Genomic DNA, 24770 nt, shown 5'->3' with positions numbered 1-24770 from the left:
AATAAACGTTAAAAAATAAATAAATAAAAAATAAAAAGACAGTGAGTGACAGCAGACATGGTTATATAAATTACACATGGGATTTTTTTGGAGGGATAGGGCTATGGATATAAACCTTCCCTAATCATACAAATGTTTTTCCTAACATTTCTAAAAGCGGACTCTAAAGGGGCACATAGGTGGCTCAGTCGGTTAAGCGTCCGACTTCAGCTCAGGTCACGATCTCGCGGTCCGTGAGTTCGAGCCCCGCGTCTGGCTCTGGGCTGATGGCTTGGAGCCTGGAGCCTGCTTCCGATTCTGTGTCTCTCTCTCTCTCTGCCCCTCCCCCGTTCGTGCTCTGTCTCTCCCTGTCTGAAAAATAAATAAACGTTAAAAAAAAAAAATTTAAAAAAAGCAAACTCTAAATTCATATCAAGAGTCCATAGCCAGTGTAAAAACTCCCAAGGAGGTGAAAAGACAGGAGTGGGGTGTGTGGTGTGTGTACAGAGCCTGAGTTTTCAGAGCCACGCTATTAGGATGGCCATAAACACAGTTTTTTTTCACTTGAAGCATTGCTGTTTTGGAAACATTTGTTGCTAATGTTTCTATCTAAAACAAAGATTTGGTTTTATTGTGGTTACCGTGTCCTACAAGAAAATGTTTCTGAGACTGGCATATTTGGCAGACATTGACACCATAGTTGTAGATTATCTGAGTATGAAATTTCTGTAATACAGATTCACCTGTAGTCAAAACACACATGATCAGGTAATCTCCAAGTTCTAAACACCTAACCCAGGGGCATGGAGCCCTGGAAATTACGACCTGATGCCAAACCAGAAACCAAGAAAAGTTGTTTTATTTAATCCCCACAAGGGCCAAAAGATATCCTCCGGGAACCTGATGGTCACTGGCAGCAGCAGGGGCAAGACGTGTCCCTGGTGCCGTTTCACTGCCTTATCGTGCTGTAGGCAGAAGAATGTAACAGAGCCTAGGCTGTCTGCCTTCTAGGGCCATTCCATGGACTACTAACCTTACACTAAGGAAAACAACTCTCTAACTGAAGTTACAGTTTAGGTAATGATTAGTAAAAAGAAATACCCAAAAGCAGTATTAATGATTGGATTTGAGTAGAATTATAAGTGATGGTCAACCTCTGCTATAATTTCAAATGAAAAACTGTCCCTAAAGTGGTGGTTAGCTAAAACATTGTAGTAAGAAGAGAAGTCCATAGAGCCCTCAGAATAACAAGCAAAGGTCAACACGAAGATTACAGTGTTCGTTTCTGCTACATTCCTGGGTAAGGGAACTTTTGTAGACCCAGTGGGAACTTAACCACTATTTCCATGGGAAAATAAATTCCGGGTTCCAAATAGCTCATCTACAATGATGTTCTGGAACATGTCCATTAATTAGTTTGGACCTGCTACACTGTGACATCTTTGTCATATATTTGTTATAGAATGCCAGAATTCAATAGTAAGGTTGGAGAAAGGGGGGAAATTCTCTCATTCAGTTAAAGTAAGGAAACTAGGGGCCCTTGGATGGCTCAGTTGGTTAAGCGACTGACTCTTGAGTTCGGCTCAGGTCACGATCTCATGGTTTGTGGGACTGAGCCCCGGGTCTGTGTTGGCGGTGCAGGGCCTGCTTGGGATTCTCTCTTTTTCTCTCTCTGCCCCTCTCCTGCTCACACGCCCGTGTGCTCTCTTTCTCTTTCTCTCTCAAAATAAATAAGCGTTACAAAACAAAAAACTTCCTATCTTCTCAGTTTGTTTAAAAATATAAATAAAGGGTAACTGTTAACACAATTCAAACAGCTGATTCAAATTCAGGTGAGGAGGATGATCAAATTATAAAACGGTAAGGCCAACTGTACACCAGGAGGTTACCTCAGTAACCAAAAGTTGTATTTTCACCTTAGCTGCATACATTGGTGTTTCTGTTTTACGCATATCTGGGTGCTATATGAGCTTACAAGTAGGTGTTTGCTTTTTTTTTTTTTTTTTAAGTTTATTTTGAGAGAGAGAGCGAGGATGAGCCGGGGAGGGGCAGAGAGAGAGAGAGGGAGAGAGAGAGAGAATCCCAAGCACGGTCTGTGCTGGCAGTGCAGAGCCCAACACAGGGCTAGATCACACAAACCCATGAGATCATGACCTGAGCCAAAATCAAGAGTGGGTCACTCAACCGACTGAGCCATCCAGGGGCCCTGCATTTTGTTTTATTAAGGAAAACCAGAAAGAGAAAGAAATGGACAGAAGTAGATATGATTCTACTAAAAATTATCCAACCTCATTCTTCTATTAGGTCGTTGATGTTTTTTTCCCCATGCCGCAAGCCACGGCCATTCTTGTCTTCATGCCTCTGTTCTGAGCTCTGCCAGTTAAATCCTTGAGTTTTCTAGGTTTTGTTTGTTTCGTTTGTTTGTTTGTTTCCACATGTGTTCCTCTTGTGCAAAAGGGCCTGATGTGGTTGGGAGTTCAGTCATCAATCAAGGCTATCTGGTTCAGGAACTTGGCTTTACCACTTTCCTTGGTAGTGTGATCCTGGGCAAGCTACTTAACCTCTCCGTGTCCTCCTTTGTCAAAATGAGGATTACAGAGTTGTGAGGATTCAGTGGCATAGTGCATGTAAGGCCCGAGGCAGGGTCTCCAGCACCTAGTAAGTGCTATGTAAAGGTCAGCTGCTCTTTTTGATTGCTTGCCAATAAACACTTTACAGGCAGTACGGCTCAAGGTCAGGGAGAACTGTTTTGTTTTTGTTTTGTTTTGAAACACTACCAAGACAGTGGGCTTAGCAGCACTAGACACAAGTTGACCTCAACACAGAAAAAGATCAAAGACTATGATTATGGTATACCAAATATCTGCATTAAAATATAAACAGTCCATTGACTTTTTTTCCAGATAGTGTTGAATACCCAGGTAAGTGACAGTCTGCAATAAAGAATTTTAAGTTTAGCTGAGATTTTTGGTGTCCTTCAGACTCCATCAAAGTGTTAAGAAATATAAAATGGGGTACAGGAAGAGTACACACAGAATGCACAACAGGAGAATATGGTCACCATTATTATTAACCCCTCCGTTAGCCATCCTAAAGAATGAGAAATGCATTTCAGCTTCAATATGAGGTATTGAAGAAGACTTTGCTGACAATGAATCATAAAAAAGATGATGAAACATCTTCAAAAAGAGCCATCCCACAAAGGAATGAGTAGATGTTTGATGTGTAACATTTCCAACTAACTTGTTTTAGCGGGCAGGTATTCGTTTTAAAATGCAAATACAGTTCAGGGTTACAGTGTGGGGTATAGATCAGAAAACCATGTGTGAATCCAATAGCTAATATTTATTTACTAGCTATGCAAACGGGCAAGTTCCCTAGTCTCTCAGACCTCAATGCTCTCATTCTTGACACCATTGCTTGAATAAGATGATTTATAGGACCATCTGTGGTATAATATCTGACACCTAACAGCCACTCCACAACTGTCCATTCCTATTTCTTTTCTCTGAATTCATAGAAAGCAACTGGAATCAAAGTAGGACTTTCATTAGAAAATGGAAAGGGGCCAGAGGGCGCCTGGGTGGCTCAGTTGGTTAAGTGGCTGACTTCGGCTCAGCCCATGATCTCGTGGTTCATAACTTTCAGCCCTGCGTCTGGCTCTGTGCTGACAGTTCAGAGCCTGGAGCCTGCTTTGGATTCTGTGTCTCCCTCTCTCTCTCTGCCCCTCCCCTGTCTCTCTCTCTCTCAAAAATAAAACATTAAAAAAAATTTTTTTGAAGTATTGAACAAATACCACATTAATTAGAACCCTATTTACATATTTATTATTTGCTTGGAAGATTTATGTGAGATTTCTCTTTGAAGTTATTAGTGGTCTTGATGAAATGAAAGTTTAATTTTAAAAACCATGATTGAACTATACATTTTCACAGCGAGAACAGATTCAGCCAACACAAAGCCACAAGTGTTTTATTCACGCGGCTATGTGCCAGACTGATAGGCCTTTCCCTAGAACTTGGCTCCAATGGAAAATGATCACAGGGGTCTTCCTTTATAGGGTACTAGGTGATACAATGCCAAGAGAACTCACCTCAACTGTGGCATATTGTGTTTGAAACAGGGAACTTAAGAAATCAACTTTGCAGCTAATGACCTACTAAAAACAATAGAATGATAGAACGGAAAATATCCAGAGTCATTGTGGTCAAAGTTTATTTCACGAAACCGTTCCCTTCAGTTACGTGCGCACGTATGTGCTTTTATGGTGAACTGGAACAAAAAGTTTTAGAGCTACTGCTGTGTATTCTGAGGCTGAAATTTGTAGCGTCCTGCAGGGGATAAGTAGTGAACCAGATAGGCCCTGTCCTCGTGGGCTTTACAACTGAGGCGTAGGATAAAGGTCTGAACTGGCCTAGATTGAAGACTATAGGGAGAGGTGGAGCCGGAGAGGCGCTTGAGACCAGTGGGCTTAAAAATATTAAGTTTCTTTTTCTTTTTTCTCAACTGCTGGCCAAACATTCTGGGGGCAAATCTGCTGGCTGATGAGAGAACACGTGACCCTGGATAGGTTATCTCATGAAAATGCAGTTTGTCCACGCAGTTTAGCTTGCCGTATCTCAAAGACGTTGTGTGGTCAAGGATGAAAGAAAACCTGGAAACACTAGGACTTCTGTGCTTGGAAAATATGAACAGGGTTGTGATTAAAGTCACTGAAGGAAGTAGATCAGCTGAACATTAAATCGTTTAAATAAAGTCAAAGATAACTAAAATCTCAGGTGAAGTATTTAAGACTAAAAGGAAGTATTTTTTCACCCAGCAAGCTCTGACCATGTAAAACTTAATTGAAAAGGCGGAATTTGTGGGGCACCTGGCTGGCTCGGTTCAGAAGATTGTGTGACTCTTGATCTTGGGGTTGCAAGTTCGAGCCCTGCATTGGATGCACAGGTTACTTAAAAATAAGGTCTTAAAAAAAAAAAAAAAGATGGAATTTATTGCAAAGGTTAACTTTGTGACAGTTGAAAATAGGAGACTCAGCCCAAATTGGTTAGCCTTCCTTCAATTAGGGAAATATTTATTGAGAGCTTGCTGGGCATGGCACTCGGACTCTGTGGGGAAGTAGAAGATAGTACATAGCTGGGCACAGGGAGCTTACAGTCTAGCTGCAAAGATAAATAACATCCTGGAAGCCCTGGAGACAAGCAAGGGCTCACAGTAGGGAACCAAAGGGGCAGAGTAAGGAGAGAAGGCCAGGTCCAGGCCCTACTGGGTAGCTCAGTGACCCTGGGCTGCTCTCAGAACTCTGAGCTTCTTTCGCTCCTTCTAAAAACCTGCGAGTGTGCTTGTGTACGTTCAAGAAAAGATGTGAAAATCTATAGCACAGTCCTGGCACATGGAAGATCCTAGATGAGTGTTTGTTGAACCTAAAGGGAGAGGGTTTTTATTTATCTGGGACAGAGCAAGTGGTATGAGGTAAAGCAAGAGTACTGTGTCTTATAGTATCACAAGAGTGTGCTGAAAAATAGAAATTAAAGACGAAGGGTAGGGCCCGAGTGAGAGAACTTCGAAAGCCAAGCTGAAAAATCTAAACAGATACAATAGGCAATAAAGAAGCATTATTTGTACTTAAGCAAAAAGGATCTTCTGCTATTTAATTATTCAAGGAATACCTATTAATCATTTATAGTGTGCCGGGCACTGTAGTTAGGATACTGGGGAAACAGTAGCCCCTGCCCTCAAGTGGCTTCACTCTGGCAAGAGAGAAGAGAATTATTGTTTTAGAGACGTTTTAGTTTATACAGATCCCACTTTAAAAAATGTAAGTACCATGAAGGCTAGGGTTTTTTCCTTTATTATTCTTATTTTTTTATTTTAAAAGTTTTTTTAATGTCTTATTTTTGAGAGAGAGCAAGAGTGGGGGAAGGGCAGAGAGAGAGGGAGAGGCAGACAGAGGATCTGAAGCTGGCAGCACAGAGCCCCACGCAGGACTCAAACCCATGAACTGTGAAGTCATGACCTGAGCCAAAGTTGGACACTTAACCAACTAAGCCACCCAGGCATCCCTTAAATTTATTTTTCTTTATTCATTTTTAAAGTAGGCTTCATACCCAATGTAGGGCTTGAAGTCATGACCCTGAGATCTACTGACTGAGCCAACCAGGCACCCCTCCTTTTTTTTTTTTTTAACCTATTTTGTTCACTAAGCGTCTAGAAAAGTGCCTGGCACAAAATTTGCGCACCATAAATATTTATTAACTTAATAGTTTAGATTTTGAATTCTTAAATAGTACAATGTCTTCAAGACTATTACATAATTAAGATATGGCTATTTGAGGGCACCTGGGTGGCTCAGTCGGTTAAGCGTCCAACGTCAGCTCAGGTCATGACCTCGCGGTTCACAAGTTTGAGTTGACAGCCCAGAGCCTAGAGCCTGCTTCGGATTCCGTGTCTCCTTCTTTCTCTGCCACTCCCCTGTTCGTGCTCTGTCTCTGTCTCTCTCAAAAATGAACATAAAAAAACGTTTTTTTAAAGATATGGCTATTTTATAGGTTGAATGAGAAGAGTTCTGAGGAAGCAAATGTGGACTTTCAATCTCACTAAGAGTCCCAAGGTGATTAGTAAAATATCTGTACAATTCTAATGATGCCAATATATTCCAATCGTCCATATTATAGTGTAGGCTAAAAAATCTGGGAGCAGTGCAAAGTATGCTACTTTGTTCTATTGGCTTATTTCTCTTGTACATTTTTTATTGCCAAAAAAAACTTTAAATGTATGCATACTCTATTTTTAAATGATTAATGCCACATCATATTGAAAACTCTACAGGTTAAAAAGTAACATAAAAGATCACCTGAAATAAAAACAAACATACAAGAGAAGAAAAATATGGTTTTATGGGGCACCTGAGTGGCATAGTTGGTTAAGTGTCCAACTCTTGATCTCAACTCAAGTCATGATCTCACAGTTTGTGAGTTCGGGCCGCATATCGGGCTCTGCACTGATGGTGTGGAGCCTGCTTGGGATTCTGTCTCTCCTTCTCTCTGACCCTCCCCTGCTTGTGCTCTCTTTCTCTCTCAAAATGAATAAATAAATAAATCATTTAAAAAAAAAGAAAAATATAGTTTTAGTTACAGCCTTTTGTATGGAAACTCTGTAGCATACTTGAGGAAAGATCTTTAAGTATTCCCTTCCCCCATTTTGTAGGACATAATCAATTATTCCATCTGCTCTTCTGGGTAACTTAGCATCTGCTAATTGACTAACATTCTTCCCTGAGTTTCCTGTAGCCATAGATGGTTCTAGAACATAAAAACAAAAGATATCTAAGAATAGCTTTCATAATACAAGTTTCCTTTAAATTATAGAGGAAAAAGGGAGGGGGTGGAGGGATGGGTTAAATAGGTGATGGGGATTAAGGAGTGCACTTGACGTGGGGAGCACAGGGTGATATATGGAATTGTTGAATCACGATATTATACACCTGAAATTAATATGATACTGTATGTTAACTAACTGGAGTTTAAATAAAAACTTTAAAAATAAATAAATAAATAATAAAGTATAGAGGGGGGAAAAAAAGAATCAATATTGACCAACTGGGAAGAACTAAATAAATATTTACATAGTCATAAATCATTTTAGTTTTCCCAGAGATTTTATGATGTTTTAAAGTATTAATATATAAAGCAGAAGCAATTAAGCAATTTAATACCAACAGAACTTATACTTCAGATGGGGGAAGAATGGATCATCTCAGTTTGTGGTCAGATACACAGATGCTTCCTGTTACTCTGTCCAGAACGATGTTAACATTAACCTCGGAGGAGGCCGTTAAGCCAGTCTTGAGCTGGAAATGGTAAGCATTGTGTTTCTCTCTATGGAGGAAGGAGGGAAGAATTATGTTACCTAAAATGTACAAGCAGCAAAGTTAGAGTACTTTATACAGTTATCACTGATGATGTGATAAAGCATCATTCAATCCACACCATATGTGTCCATCTCTCTGAAATAAAGCTAACAAAAAATTATAGGGGAAGAGACTCATGATACCATACTTAGAAAGCTCATGTAGGGGCACCTTGGTGAAGCAGTCAGTTAAGCGACTAACTCTTGGTTTCGGCTCAGGTCATGATCTCATGGTTCATAAGTTTGAGCCCCGGGTCCTCTGCACCAACAGTGCAAAGTCTGTTTGGGATTCTCTCTCTCTCTCCTCCTCTCTCTCCCCACCCTCCCCCTGCTCATGCTCGCTCTCTCGAATTAAATAAACTTTGAAAAAAAAAAAAGAAAGCTCTTGTAAATACTCCATGTAGTCCATTTGTCCTTTTTTTTTTTTCCTATTAGAAGGGGGTTTCTATCTTGTCTGAATCAAACTGTTTGAATGGTGTGTTACTGAATTCTTTTCTGGTTGCCTCTCTTTATCCTGACTTGAATTCAGAAAATTTCTGAAATGTTCATTCTTTTAAACCGTAAAAGGATTTTGTGTATTTGTTGTTTATGCCAACTCTTTAATTTGAAATAAAAAGAAAATTCAAAGCAAAGCAATAACCGCAAAAAGCCTCCACAATGTACTAAGTTGTCCAGATTTTCATTTTTGGATTATATCCATTCATAGTATTTGCTTTCATTAATCTGTATCAGCACATCACAATCATTACAATGTTAAAGCACACTAAGTTTTCCAAAACATACCAACTCTTCCAAAATTAAGCTTTCTTAAAGGAAAATAGAACTACTAAAAAACAAACAGTAAGCGACTATTTCAGCTAAGAATCTGTTATTTATTTTTTTTTTAAGTTTATTTTGAGAGAGAGAGAGAACATGAGCGGGAGAGGGGCAGGGAGAGACAGAGAATCCCAAGAGGACTTCATCATGACCTGAGCTAAACCAAGAGTCAGACGCTTAACTGACTAAGCCACCCAGGCGCCCCTCAGCTAAGAATCCTAAAGTACCACTACAAACTCACTGTTTGTAACAACTGGAAAAACCAACATCTAGCAAGTGATTTGTTTACGGTTACATAGCCTAGCCAGTTGTAGAGAGAAATGACTGTGTTTTGTTGTAGTTTTTGTTGTTAACTAAACTGCAGATTTCACCAGTTTACCACTAAAGTGCTTTTTCCACTCCAGACACTCAGTCTTTCCTTGTCTCTCATGATCTCAACTGTCTTGAAGAGTACTAGTCAGTCATTTTGTAGAATGTCTCTCCATTTGGGTTCCTCTTATGTTTTCCCATGATTAGATGAGGTAATTTATTTTAGGCAAGAAAATCTCGTACGCGATGTGTCCTTTTCAGAGCACCCTATTGGGGCATGATGTTGAGATATGTTATGGCTGCTTGTATAGTTTTCTTCCGCTGCCAGAGTAAATCACCACAGACCCAGCGCGGTAAGACACCACCCGCTTATTATCTCATGGATTCTGGAGGTGAGAAGTCCAGGCAAGTTGAAGCTGGGCTTCCTGCTCGGGGTCTCATAAGGCCGAAACTGAGGTGTCGGATGGCTGCATTCGCATGTGGAGCTTGTATCCTTCTTCCCAGTTCATGCAGGTTGTTGGCAGAATTCAGCTTCTTGGTTATAGAACTGACCTGTCTTCTGGTATCTGGCAGCCAGGGATCACTTTCAGTTCCTAGAGGCCACTCTCAAGTTCTAGTTGTGTGGTGCCTCCACCTACAATGGCAGCAGGAGCACCTCCCAGACAATCCCTCTCACACCTCGAATCTCTGACTTCTAGGCCAAGATTTAAAAGACTCAGAAAGGGGCACCTGGCTGGATCAGTTGGGAGAGCATGGGACTCTTGATCTCCGAATTATAGGTTTGAGCCCCATGTTGGATATAGAGATTACTTAAAAATAAAATCTTACAAAAAATAAATAAGTAAAATAAAAGGCACATATAATTAGGTCAGGCCCCAACCCATCATCTCCCTTTCTTAAAGTCAACAGTGTCACATAATATAACCTCATTACAGGATTTAAATCCATTATATTCACAGCCTGGAGGCAAGGCATATATATCAAAGGTAGCAAGGACAGAGGAAGTGAGCAGACATCTTAAAATTCTGCCCGCCACACTAGTGATTATTGATCTTGATTACTTGGTTAAGCTTCTTCTAGATTTCTCCACCGTAAAGTTATAATTATATAAAAAAATTGTAATTTAAAAATATCATGGGAGGGGCATGTGGGTGGCTTGGTCGTTTAAGCATCCAACTTCCACTCAGGTCATGATCTCGTGCTTTGTGAGTTTGAGCCCTGTGTTGGGCTCTGTGCTGACAGCTCAGAGCCTGGAGCCTGCTTCAGATTCTGTGTCTCCCTTTCTCTCTGCCCCTCCCCTGCTCATGCTCTGTCTCTCTTTGTCTCAAATAAAAAACAAATAATTTAAAAAATAAATTAATAAATAAATAAGACAAAAAATTTTTTTAATATTATGGGAGACATACTTTGAACTATGTAAATATTCTGCTTTTCCTCAAACTTTCTCACATTAATTTTTCCCCCCACATTAACATTCTTCAATGGAATTGTCCACTCTCCTCCATTTATGTATTTATGTATGTATTTATTTTATTATGGACTCATGCATATATATTTATACTTAATTTGGGGAGTTATAATCCAAATTATCATTATTTTGTTGTTCAACTTCCAGCTTTAGCCATTGATACCTTTTTCAGGTAGTGTCTGTACCCTTTTGACATACCCTCAATCTTTTTTGAGCACTTCTTCACTTTCTGATACCAAAAGATGCTCTAGATTAATTATATTTTTTCCTACCCCAGCCCTGGAATAAATCACTTTTCCAAGGATAACTCTAGTTGTGTTTTGTTCATTTTTTCATTTTATTTATTTTTAAAGTAGATTCTATACCCAACAACATGGGGCTCAAACCTATGCCCTAAGATCAAGAGTTGCCTGCTCTACCGACTCAGCCAGCTAGACACCCTAAGATAACTCCAGTTTTAATCCAAGAGAACTAGAAGTAAATTTGTTTGTACTGACTACAAATTAGTGTCTCCATAAGTTAGGTGCAGATTAATGAATGTATACTAGAAACTTGCTGTCCTAACAAAGTGCCACAAATTTAGTGGCTTACAAAAACATGGTTTAGGGTCACCTGGGTTGCTCAGTCAGTTAAGTGTCTGACTCTTGATTTCAGCTCAGGTCATAATCTCATGGTTTGTGAGATCAAGCCCCACATTGGGCTCAGCACGGAGAGCATGGAGCCTGCTTGGGATTCTCTCTCTTTTCTTCTCTGGCTTGCTCTCTCTTTCCCTCTCCCTCTCTGAAAAAATAAACTTAAAAAAATACAATAAAATGAAAACAACATAGATTTTTATCTTACGGTTCTGTGGGTCAGAAGTCCAAAATGGGTTTTACAGGGCTAAAATTAAGCTATCAGCAAGGTTGCATTTCTCTGGAGGCTCCAGGGAATATAATGTTTCCTTGCCTTTTCCAGCTTCTAGAAGCTACCTGAATTTCTTGACTCATGATCTCTTCCTATATCTTTAGAACCAACAGCACAGTGTCTTCCAGTCTCCTCTGTCTCTTGTCCTTCCTCCTGTCTCGCTGTATTTGGATCCTTCTGATTACATTGGGCCCCCACTCAGATAATTCAGAATAATCTCCCCATCTCAAGATCCTTAACTTAATCATACTTACAAAATTGATTTTGCCATGCAAGGTAACATATTCATATGTTCAGGAAATTAAGACACAGACATTTTGGGAGCCATCATTCAGCCTACCACATGAATATATTTAGACTAATTAATATATATGGACTAATGGGACAATCAGGCCACATAAATCAAGCAAAAGGGAAATATCTCTTTAATAACAGGTCCCCTTTTATTTTTTCATAGCTCAGTAAATCACTTTTTTAAAAATTGCAGTATGGGGGAGTCTGGGTGGCTCAGTCGGTTAAGCATCCAATTTCAGCTCAGGTCAAGATCTCACGGTTTGTGAGTTCAAGCTCCGCATTGAGCTCCATGCCAACAGCGCAGAACCTGGAGTCTGCTCTGGATTCTTTGTCTCCCTCTCTGTCTGCCCCTCCCCCACTCACACTGTCTCTCTCTCTCTCTCTCTCTAAAAAAAAATAAACAAACATTAAGAAAAAATACGAAAACACAGAATAAAATGTATTTAAAAATTTTTTTCAATAAAAAGTAAAAATTGCAATATGTTTGCAAATTTGTCTAAATCCTTCATAAAAGTAAATGTCGGTCATCTTCCATTGGTAGGACATTGGTTTTGATTTGTCCTCCACCAGGAGTGAAGAACTCTTGCTGATCCATCTATCTGTCTTCCTCCTCCATTTGCCACCAAGAGCACAGAATTTTACAGGATCATACACAGTTGTAAAAGCAATGATTATAATTTCGTATGATGCATTACTCTGTGGACCAAAGAGCTTGATTCATATAACCTGTATGCACTTTGCTGGTTGGGAATTACACTGCTGGAACTAAATGAAAAAAAAAAAATTAAACATTCTCTTCATACTCTTGGCTTTAACTGTGAATTTACTTTTTATTCATTTATTTATTGAGCTAATGTTTGAATGCCTGACTGTGCAAGGCACTGCAATAGGTACTGGTGGTGACTACTACTGGGCATGTAATAAATCATGATTCAAAATAGGGGATATTGCTTTTAGTAGCTAAACCTCAGGGAGTAATCCAGGTATCCAATATTTATATACTTATTTTCTGTCTGGAAGTTACTTCTAAAGACAAGGTTTCCCCATTCTTATTACTTTCAACTGACTAGAAATAAAATTTTTGATGTAAAGCATTATGTGGAAAAAGCCATAAGGCTTTCTACTCTAGTCCTAAGCTACAGATGGGTTGCATACTAAATCACAGACTTCTAAACACACATTTTTAAAAAAGTAATCTCGGGTGCCTGGGTGGCTCAGTTGGTTGAGCAGCCGACTTTGGCTCAGGTCACGATCTCGCAGTCCGTGAGTTTGAGCCCCGCATCGGGCTCTGTGCTGACAGCTCGGAGCTTGGAGCCTGTTTCGGATTCTGTGTCTCCCTCTCTCTGACCCTCCCCCGTTCATGCTCTGTCTCTCTCTGTCTCAAAAATAAATAAACGTTAAAAAAAAAAAAAGTAATCTCTACACCCAATGTGGGGCTCAACTCACAACCCCAATATCAAGAGTTGGATGCTCTACCAAACTGAGCCAGCTAGGCATCCCTAAGTATACATTTTCATTCTTTCTTTTTAAAGGATGAAATAACAACTAACACTTATTAAGCACTACTCTTGCTTAGTGCTTTATATATATTATTTAGTTAACTCTACGAGGCAGGTGTAATTATCCTTGTCATTTCCATTTCAATAGGTAATAGTAATAGAAATGACATAGCTGATAAGTGGTCGAGCCAGGATTCAAATCTGGGCAATTAACTGATTCCAGAACTTTCTTTCTTAACACACAAATCAGTGTGTACATTAAAAAAAAAAATTTTTTTTTAACATTTATTCATTTTTTGAGAGAGAGACAGAGTGCGTGCAGGGGAGGAGCAAGAGAGAGGGAGACACAGAATCTGAAGCAGGCTCCAGGCTTAGCCGTCAGCACAGAGCCTGATGCAGGGCTCAAACTCATGAGCTGTGAGATCATTAGCTGAGCTAAGTCGGCGCTTAACCAACAGAGCCACCCAGGTACCCCACAAATTAGTGTGTACATTATCACATAGTGCTGCCACCCAGTAAATAGTGTTGGATATAATGACTGCCCCAAAAAGAGTGAACAGAAATTTTAGAAACAGCTTCAATGCTGCAAACGCTTAGTAAATCAAAGTCTTGTTGAGTACACACGCAATAACTAGAACTTAAGTTCATCATTGAGTTCGTTGTCTATTCGATAGCATGACTCAGAAAATATAGGTCCCAGCACAGTTATTCAGAATAAAGTAGAACTTCATACTAGTATCTGTTTTGCATTGGCAATTACTTTCCCATAACTGAGGAGGACTGCTGTCGAGTTGGGTATTTGTTGATTTATTTGTTATGATTTATTCAAACATTTATTTGAATGCTTGTGTCCCTTCAAAAATTATATGTTGAAATCCTAATGCCCAGTGTAATGATTTTAGGAGGTGGGACCTTTGGGAGGTGCTTCAGTCATGAGGATGGGGCTTTCATGGATGGGATCAGTGCTTTTATGAAAGAGACCTCAGGAGCCCTGTGCTCCCTTCTACCTTGTGAGGCACCATAGGAGGTGGCAGTCTGCAACCTGGAAAGGGCCTTCACCAGAACCTAACCGTGCTGGCACCCTGATGGTGGACTTCCAGGCCCTGGAACTGTGAAAAATAAATTTGTTCATGAGCTACCCAGTCCGTGGTATTTTTTTATAGCAACCCCAACAGACTAAAACAATATTATTTTTCTAGTTCTTGGAAAAATCCTGAAACTCTTGAGAATAAAAATTTTGGCTGCTTAGTGATAAATTCTTTAAAAATATTCTAATCTGGGGCACCTGGGTGGCTTAGTTGGTTAAGTGTCTCAGGTCATGAGCTCACGGTTCATGAGTTGGAACCCATGTTGGGCTCTGTGCTGACAGCTCAGGGCCTGGAACCTGCTTCAGATTCTGTGTCTCCCTCTCTCTCTCTGCCACTCCCCCCCTTGCATTCTGTCTCTCTCTCTCTCAAAAATAAATGTTAAAAATTATATATATATATATATATATACACACATACACACATATATATACATACATATATATACGTACATACATATATATACATACATACATATATATACATACATACATATATATATATATATATATATATATATATATATTCTATCTATCCCTAATTAGAAAGAATGTTTTTCATGTTTATTTCTGCATTTGAGTACACACATGTATCATTCATAGAAAGGTATAGTTTTCTATTCCAAAACACCTAAGTGTAAAATATTTTCATATTAGGAGTCTGGGTGGCTCAGTCAGTTAAGCATCCGACCCTGGATTTTAGCTCAGGTCATGACCTTACAATCATGAGCCCGAAATTGGGCTCTGCACTGGGCATGGAGGCCAAGATTCTCTTTCTCCCTCTGCCCTTCCCCTGTTCATACATGTGCTAAAAATAAATAAATAAATAATATTTCCATGTTGAAGTTGGTAGATATTTCCTAACTTAGTTTAAAAAATATATAAATCTAGGGGTGCCTAGCTGGCTCAGTCAATAGAGCAAGCAACTCTTGATCTCAGGGTCGTGAGTTTGAGCCCCAGCTGGGCATAGAGCTTACTTAAAAAAATAAAATACACACACACACACACACACACACACACACACACACACAAGTTGGAAAAGGGGAAAAATGGATTCAATTTATATCCACATTTGTACAAATATTTGAAATATGGATACACTCAACAAGAAAGAACATTATTCAAGATAATTGAAAGTTTTAGAATAAAATAGAAGATGAAATTTATAAAAAGTGACTTATATAGTCCAGTAAAATACACATAATCTAAGATATAATTTGAAAGTTTTGTCAGCATATATATGACTACATATGACTAATTTCTACTAGATTGCTAATCACTTGGAAGTGATTCACAAATAGGGTTGTCTATCAACAAATTTAAAGAAATGGAAGATAGTATCCTGAAGGACCAATAAATTATACAGCATAAGGGTTACTAGTTAATAAATGGATTATTTTTCTACATTTTTGTATTTTCCAAATTTATAGAGAGGCAGTTACTCAACATTTGACAACGTAGATAACTTCAGACTCTGCTCTGGGTGATTTGCTTATTAGTTTACCCAAGACCAAAATTTAAGACCTTAAGCCATATTATGAACATAGTTCTCCTAAAGAAGACATAGACATTCATTATTTAGGGGAAAAACAAAGTGCTAAAAATTATTTTCTTTTTTTTTTTTGAAAGGATGTTTGTATTAGCTTTGGAAAATTGATGACCAGTATTGGAAACTTTGTTCAGGGCACTTGGGTGGTTCAGTCAGTTAAGCATCCAACTCTTAGTTTTGGTTCAGGTCATGATCTCACAACGAGCTCCATGTCAGGCTCTGCACTGACAACAGGAAGCCTACTTGAGATTCTCCCCCTTCCTCTCTCTCTGCTCCTACCCTGCTAGCTTGCTCTCTTTCTCAAAATAAATAAACTTAAAAAAAGAAAGAAAACTTTGTTCATTAATTTATTCATAAAATATTTATAGTAAGCCTACCTGCTAAAAGTATACTAAGACTTATACAGATGGTCACACACAATAAATGGTTGAGAAATTATTGTCTCTGCCTGAGTTTCTAATGCACATGTATGAGTGAAGCACATGTATGCATTTAGTGACCCAAAAGATACCAGATCTCAATTTCCTAATGGGCCCCATAGTTCTCACCCCTGGTTCCTAGATGGGTATCCCTCCATTATAAGTGTTCTTAATGACACATATGAACAATGTATACATTCATATTTGTGTCTCTAAACCCATACGTGGGAGATAAAGTAAGTAGTACTTAATGTCCCCATTTTACAGATTTAAAAAAAAAATCAAAGACCTTGTCATTTAATTCAATCACTGAACTACCATGACCCAGGCCCCAGTCTAGGACTCTTCGGCTTGCAATTTACTTGTGTGCACTCCTAATCAAATAACAGCAATGATAGGAGGAAAGGACCACTTAGATAATCACTCCCTCAGATAAAGGACTAAGATGACTTTCTAGTACTTCTGCTAGTAAATTTTTATTTTATTTTCTATTTTATTTTTTAATAAGATTTATTTTATTTACTTATTTTTAAATTGTTTATTTTTGAGAGAGAGAGAGAAAGCAAGCAGGGGAGGAGCAGAGATAGGAAGACAGGATCCAAAGTGGGTGCTATGCTGATAGCAGGGAGCCCAATGTGGGGCTCCAACTCATGACAAGATCACTAACCTGAGCTGAAGTCAGATGCTCAACCAACTGAGCCACCCAGATGCCCTGCTAGTAAAAATTCAAATACTGTAAGAGGACAGCTTGTTGCCTCTGATAAAAATGCTGCCTCCTCCAAACAAATGATACATTTGGAGGAGAAACTTTTCCTGTTCAAATAAAAATGTGTTGCTCTTTGACCTCATAATGTCATCTCAAGGAATTTGTCCTTACTGATATACTTAGAAAATGGGGCACCTGGGTGGTCAGTTGAGCATCCACCTCTTAATTTCAGCTCAGGTCATGATCCCAAGGTTGAGGGATCAAGCCTCACATCAGGTTCCATGCTGAGCATGGAGCCTGCTTGGGATTCTCTCTTTCTCTCCCTCTACCCCTCTCCTGTAGTCGTGCCCTCTCTCTCTCAAAAAAAAAAAAAAAAAAAAAAAAAAAAGTAAATATTTATGTACTAGGGTATTCATTACTGCATTATCTATATTAAAAAAAAATCTAAAGGAATCTAGAGAAAGGCCTAAATATCCCATCAACAGGGAAGAAGTATAGCATAGTGGCTAAGAATTGCCTAGATTCCAATCCCATCTGCACAATTTACTAGCTATGTGATCATGGACAAATTACCCCACTCTGCTTTTGGTTTACCAAAAGCTAATAATAGAATTTACTTCATTGGGCTGTGATATTTAGAACAGTGCCTAACCCACAGTATATGCTCAATACATTTTAGCTATCATTATGGATAGGAATTGGGATAAATTTTGGTAGAGGCACACAATGGAAGACTAAGTAACTAGTAAACTAGTAAAGAGAACCCTATATACTCTACTTAACCAGAAAGCAATCTCTGCCAACTTAGTCTCCCTCCAATGCCTAAGAAAAAAATTTAGCTAAACTTAAGTTGGCTAAACTTAGCACATATATATTGAAGAACAAAGAGTAAATTCTTTGAACTCTGGTGGAAAAAGCATTTGGGGGTTTTGGAGAAGGAAGGTGAGAAGCTTTGGAGAAACTGGAGTGTGAGGAGAGAAGAGGGTAGCCAACACTTTTGATGCATTAGCTTTGTGAGTGGGTTCAGGAGAGAAAAGGGACCAGGGAAAGAACTAGGGGCCTTATTAGAAATTGAGATTGGTATCTTTTTGGTCACTAATTGCATCCATGTGCTTTACCGCATCAGAAACTCTTAGCAGAGACAATAATTTCTCAACTGTTTATTGTGTGTAATCGTGCTGAGTCAGAGAGTGAGTCAATGCAGCTCTCTGGGAGGGAGGTACTCACATGGGAAAAGGAATGACCTCTTCCGGGCAGATAGGCCAGTTTAGGAAAATTCCTTGCCCATGCCCTAATCATTGTATCTTGGTGCCCGGGAAAAATTACCTATTATTCCCAAGAATGAGCAGTTGAGTTGTTCTACTCAACCTTGAGGATCAGGCATAATAACTCAAGTTAACATCAGATGTTCACATATACAGAGCACGTTGGATACTGCCCAGGGAATAAAATTGAATAGGCACAGTTCTTGCCTAGTAACCTTGTCAAGCTATTAAGGATATTAGCAGGTGACTGTTAAAAGCACAGAAGCTCCTAATAATCTCTTTAGTAGTTCACCTGGCAGAAAGGTTTCCTACCCCTCTTAGGGTGTTTTCCATTTTCCTTGTTAAAATTGCTTTTCTTGGGGCACCTAAGTGGCTCAGTCGGTTAAGCGCCCAACTTCAGCTCAGGTCATGATTTCACAGTTCGTGGATTCAAGCCCCATGTCGGCTCTGTGCTGACAGCTTAAAGCCTGGAGCCTGCTTCAGATCCTCTGTCTCCCTCTCTCTGCCCCTCCCCTGCTTGCACTCTGTCTCTCTGTCTCTCTCTCAAAAATAAATAAACATTAAAAAATTTTTAATTGTTTTTCTTGCACAGGAACTTAATGAACTAAACCATAAAACATGAATGGAAGAACTAATTCTCATCAAAAAGTTCACAGTAGAATAAGATGTGGATTCTTAAGACTCAAATATATTATTGAAAATGATTAGGTATCTCTTTTCTGGCCACCAATAGGTTTATACAGGGCACCACATGTTCCTAAAACTATTCCCTTACAAGATATTTGTCCTAATATTCCAGTTTCAGATGAGGGTTTTACCAAAGGGCAATACATTTTCTATACCGAGTCACATGAAGGAAAGATGCAGAGTACAGGGGAGGACAATGATAAATTGGAACTGGTAGAAAATGCATCTCAAGTATAAGTGGGAATGACATGAGAGGGAAATAATAGGTAAGAACACTTGAGGCAAACCACTAGAGATAGAGTGAAAGGAATATGGAACACATCTCATCTCCTATGGAACAAAAGGTTTAAAGGGAGATGGACACACACATTGGCTGGTAAAGTGGATAAAGGAGAGGGCATAGGTCACAAGAGTGAGGACACACACAGGAGTTACTGAGGAATAACCCCAATTTCCCAAGGGAATGCGGCTGCCCAGGGATACACTACCCTTCCTTATCATTCCCTCCGGGTTTGCAGGTACAAAACAAGCCCCAACCCATCAAGAGGTGTGGCTGTTTAGTTCCTGCTTCTAAGTAAATAATACATTTCCACTTCATGCTTTATGGGAATTGTAGTTTGAGATATGGGGAGCTAAAGGAAGGCATATGTTATCTTATTACTTAACTTTACCCACATAATGTTGCCCTTGAGATTGAGACCAGGTTGCTTCCAGACTTTTTTTTTTTTAATGTTTATTTTTGAGAGACAGAGAGAGTACGAGTGGAGGAGGGGTAGAGAGGGAGACACAGAATCCAAAGCAGGCTCCAGGCTCTGAGCTGTCAGCACAGAACCCGACTGGGGGCTCGAACCCACGAACCATGAGATCATGACCTGAGCCAAGTCAGACACTTAACCAACTGAGCCACCCAGGCGCCCCAAGTTGCTTCCAGTCTTAAAAAAAGAAACGAAACAGGCAAAAAATGTGTGGCCCTTATTCTTCTTGACAGGGGAAAAGGAGATTAATGAAATTTAGCCATGCTTTACTGCTCCTTTTAGATTTCCAACATTATCCCAGGCCTTTCCAGCAGCAAAGTAGACGCTTCTATTCTAGAACAATGGGGTGAGGTCACCCTATCCCTAGGAATATGAGGAAAATCCCAAAATCTTGGAAGAGTTTAAAGATCTCAGTATGCTCAGTTCCTGTCCTAGTTTGTCTTTGTGATTACAAAACTTTCTTTTTTGGGGGTGTCTGGGTGGCTCAGTCAGTTAAGCATCTGACTTTGGCTCAGATCATGATCTCATGGCTCCTGGGTTCAAGCCCTGTGTCGGGCTCTGTGCTGACAGCTCAGAGCCTGGGTGCTGCTTCAGATTCTCTGTCTCCCTCTTTCTCTGCCCTCCCTGTCTCATGCTCTGTCTCTCTCAAAAATTATAAATAAACATTAAAAAAAAAAAATTAAAAACCCAACTTTCTTTTTTTAATTCAGAAAAAAATTAATATACAGTAGACTGTTGGCAGGGAGGTTACTTATCCTGCTGAATAATGTAGTAAATCCTTTAAATGGAAATGGAATGGAAGTCCCTAGAAAACTACAGTTCGGGGTCCATTGTGGTGCTCAAACTGTGATACTAAATATGTCACCTGAGGAACACTACTTCGTTTGGACCTAGTACTTACCAATCTATAGCACCCCAGCCTGGACAATCTGCAAGCAACCTAACAAAGACTCATTTCCTCCTATAAATAACCTTAAGCCCACAAAGAACATTTCAGTTACATATGCCAAGGATCCTGAGCTATATTTAAAAGCTTAAAGAATTTGAGCCAAAGGGAAGGGCCTCAATGCTATCTAGTATATAACAGGACACTTACCAACTCTGTAATGGATACAAAAGTACTAGAGTTGTGTATGTAGTAAGTAATTAGAAAATAGTTACGGATTAATTGGTATATTATAGAAACTTCATTTTATAGTTGTTAATGGTCTCTGGCTTTCCTTCTCTCTCTCTCTATTTCCCTCTTCATTGCTGTGGTACAGACTCAGGACCTATGGCAGGAACTAATTGTCCCTCAATATTCACCCTTGTGGCAGTTTTAATTCTTTGACACTCCTCCCATGGGATGTATGTTTCCCCCTCCTGAATCTGGGTGCACTCTAAGACTGTGGACAGTGGAAGTGATGCTATAGAACTTCCAAGGGTAAGTCATAAAAAACCTTGCGGCTTCCTCATTGGTCTCCAGGAATGCTCTTGCTCTTGGAGCCCTGAACACTCTACGATTATCCTGAGACTGTCATGCTAAATAGGCCACAAGTAGATGCTCTTGAAGACAATCCCATCTGAAACCGTCCTTCTAGCATTCCAGCCCAGGAGCCAAACTTGTGAGTGAAGACGCTGTCTGGGAACGGAGTCTTCCCACCACAGGTGCTCTAGCCCCGAGCTGTTTCAGTCATCTTGTAGAATTCCATTCATCCAGCTGAGGATCCAGCCTTATGGAACACAGATCGATCACCCCATCTCTACTGTGCCCTTTCTGTACTTTGCACTCATGGAGTCATCTTATAAGCATAGTAAGATAGTTGTTGTTTTATATAATTAAGTTTTAGGGTAGTTTGTTACACAGCAAAAAATAACTAGAACACCATCTCTTAGAATCTTTGTTTTAGGGGCACTTGGATGGCTCAGTTGGTTAAGTGTCTCACACTTGATTTGGGCTCAGGTCATGATCTCATGGTTTGTGGGATTGAGCCCCACATTGGGCTCCATGCTGACAGCATGGGGCCTGCTTAGGATTCTCTCTCTCTGCCCCTCTCCTGATCCTGCTTGCTCTCGCTCTCTCTCTCTCTCTCTCTCTCTCTCGCTCTCTCGCTCTCTCTCTCTCAAAACTAACTAAATAGGAATCTGTTTTAGTTAGGTAGATGGCTTTAGTTGGGTATATTTCCCAGCCTCCTCTCTTGCAGGTGAATGTGGCTATTAAGTCTTACCTATGACATATGAGTGGAAATGATGCAATTTCTACGTCAAGTCAATAAAATGTTAAAAGGCAGGGTGCCTGGGTGGCTCAGTCGGTTGAGTAGCCAACTCTTGATTTAGCTCAGATCATGATCCCAGGGTCGTGGGATCCAGCCCCATATCGGGCTCCACGCTGAGCGTGGGGCCTGCCTGAGATTTTCTTTCTTCCCTTTCCAATTTACGCACTCTCTCTCTAAAAAATAAAGTAATAAAATAAAATAAAATAAAATAAAATAAAATAAAATAAAATAAAATAAAACTCCACTTCCTCTCTCTCATCCATCCATGTCTTGCTGGCTGAAACAGTGATAATTGGAGTAGCTATCTGGGGATACATAGATATTCCGGATGCTATCACAGACTGGATTCCCCACGTAGCAGACTCTGAGAAGAGTTTAGTGTACAGAATATTTATTTTATTCTTTTTAACATTTATTTATTATTGAGACACAGAGCATGAACAGGGGAGGGGTAGAGAGAGGGGGAGACACAGAATTCAAAGCAGGCTCCAGGCTCTCAGCTGTCAGCACAGAGCTCAACACGGGGCTCAAATCCACAAACTGTGAGATTGTGACCTGAGCCGAAGTCGGTTGCCCAACCAACTGAGCCACCCAGGCACCCCAGTGTACAGAATATTTATTAAGGAGTTCCCTGAAGGTCAACACCTGTTAAGGAGGGAAAGAAAACAGGAATGGGCAGAGGGAAAGGCTGAGCTGTAGTACAGGCCCAATGACAATCTCATTCAAACCCACAAAGAGTTCAGAAGCTAAGATATAAGAAAGCCCTTTAGAGTTGTCCTCCAGTGGATCTAGAAGGTCAGGCCTTTATACTCCCACATGGGTCAGTCATTGTATGTGAGTCATCCTACCATATGCTTTTGCTAGGTTATAATTACAGCATATTAGTGATCTATTATTACATAACAAAATAACCCAAAACTTAGTGGCTAAAAACAACAAACATTTAGTACCTCAGTTTCTGTGTGTTGGGAATCTGGAAGTCTATGGGTTATAGCCATCTCAACTGGGGGCCAAAGGATTCAGCTTACTCAAGTGGTTGCTGAATCCTTAGCTGATGATTGCTGGTTCCTTAGCACATGGTCCTTTTCATAGGCTGCCTATGTGTCCTCTCAACATGGTAGGTGGTGATCTGAGAAGGAGAGAATAAGAGAACAACCAAGATGAAAGCCAGTCTTTTAAAAACCTAATCTCAGCAGGGACATCCCTACTGATTACAAGTGAATCAGTAAATCCAGCCCACACTTAAGGAGAGGGGATTACATAAGGACATAAGGGCATGAATCCCAACAGGCAGGGATGGTGGGGGTCATTTTCAAGGCTGCCTACCACACATAACATGTGCATAATTTTGTATCCTATTTTTAGTTGTCATCGACTTTGATGTTTTGTTTCACTACATATTCATTAAAAAAAAACCTTTTTTGGGGCGCCTGGGTGGCGCAGTCGGTTAAGCCTCCGACTTCAGCCAGGTCACGATCTCGCGGTCTGTGAGTTCGAGCCCCGCGTCAGGCTCTGGGCTGATGGCTCAGAGCCTGGAGCCTGTTTCTGATTCTGTGTCTCCCTCTCTCTCTGCCCCTTCCCCGTTCATGCTCTGTCTCTCTCTGTCCCCAAAATAAATAAACGTTGAAAAAAAAATTTTTTTTTAAATAAAAATAAAAATAACCTTTTTTTAAATGTTTATTTTTGAGAGATACACTGCGAGCGGGGTAGGGACAGAGAGAGGGGAGACACAGAATTCAAAGCAGGCTCCAGGCTCTGAGCTGTTAGCACAGAGCCCAATGTGGGGCTTGAACTTGTGAACCACAAGATCATGATCTGAGCTGCAGTTGATACTTAACTGACTGAGCTACCCAGGTGCTGCTACATATTCTTCATTTAAATAAGAGTGTTGGGGGGCGCCTGGGTGGCGCAGTCGGTTAAGCGTCCGACTTCAGCCAGGTCACGATCTCGCGGTCCGTGAGTTCGAGCCCCGCGTCAGGCTCTGGGCTGATGGCTCAGAGCTTGGAGCCTGTTTCCGATTCTGTGTCTCCCTCTCTCTCTGCCCCTCCCCCGTTCATGCTCTGTCTCTTTCTGTCGCAAAAATAAATAAACGTTGAAAAAAAAAATTAAAAAAAAAAAAATTAAAAAAAAAATAAATAAGAGTGTTGGGGTACCTGGGTGGCTCAGTTTGTTAAGCACCCGACTTCGGCTCAGGTCATGATCACACAGCTTGTGGGTTTGAGCCCCATGTCAGGTTCTGTGCTGACAGCTCAGAGCCTGGAGCCTGCTTCAGATTCTGTGTGTTTCTCTTTCTCTCTGCCCCTCCCTCACTCGCACTCTTGTCTCTCAAAAAATGAATGTTAAAAAAAAATAGTAAAAAAAAGAGCTGTTTCTAATTAAAAAACCTGCCTCTAATTTGTCCTTAATTCTCTATTTCCACAATTACAAAATGCATATGTAATACTAGATTTCTTTCTACAGTCCTTTCCAGACCCAAAATTATATGCTTCTAAATGTTATTCATCTTGTGATCTCTTTACATACCAATTCAAATTAAATATTATAAACTAATGACTAGTCGTAAACCACACATTTGCCATGTTTTTCAATACCAACATATGCTTTGTAGTGTAAGTTATTTTTGAAATATTAAGATGTCAAAGATCTTGAATATCAGTCATAGGTAAATCAATCTTCAAAGTTTTTCAATGGTAAAATTCACAAATACTTTAAGCAAAAGGTATTTGTTTCCAAGATCCTTGTTCTCTTAAAATCTAGACCTGAGATCTAGTCATGGTTTTCTCATTAACATGGTCTCTTAGGCTAAATTAAACAAAATAATTAAAGTACTATGCAATTAAGATATTTTAAAATATTGGTTATTAAAAAATTATT

General features: G+C 39.9%; 1 long non-coding RNA gene across 1 annotated transcript; it reads right to left on the bottom strand.

Moving 5' to 3' along the window:
- Nucleotides 1-7617: 7617 nt before the first annotated feature.
- On the bottom strand, nucleotides 7618-23342 carry LOC125172586 (uncharacterized). The gene is made up of 2 exons (XR_007154759.1): nucleotides 22847-23342; nucleotides 7618-7856 (listed from the first exon to the last, which is right to left on the bottom strand). It is a non-coding gene; the product is annotated as an uncharacterized LOC125172586 (long non-coding RNA).
- Between the last annotated feature and the right edge of the window lie 1428 nt (nucleotides 23343-24770).

This window comes from Prionailurus viverrinus, chromosome C1 (genome assembly GCF_022837055.1).
Source record: "Prionailurus viverrinus isolate Anna chromosome C1, UM_Priviv_1.0, whole genome shotgun sequence".
Lineage (NCBI taxonomy): Eukaryota > Metazoa > Chordata > Mammalia > Carnivora > Felidae > Prionailurus > Prionailurus viverrinus.
The sequence above is the reverse complement of the archived record's forward strand: the minus strand, read 5'-3'. Positions and strand labels throughout refer to the sequence as shown.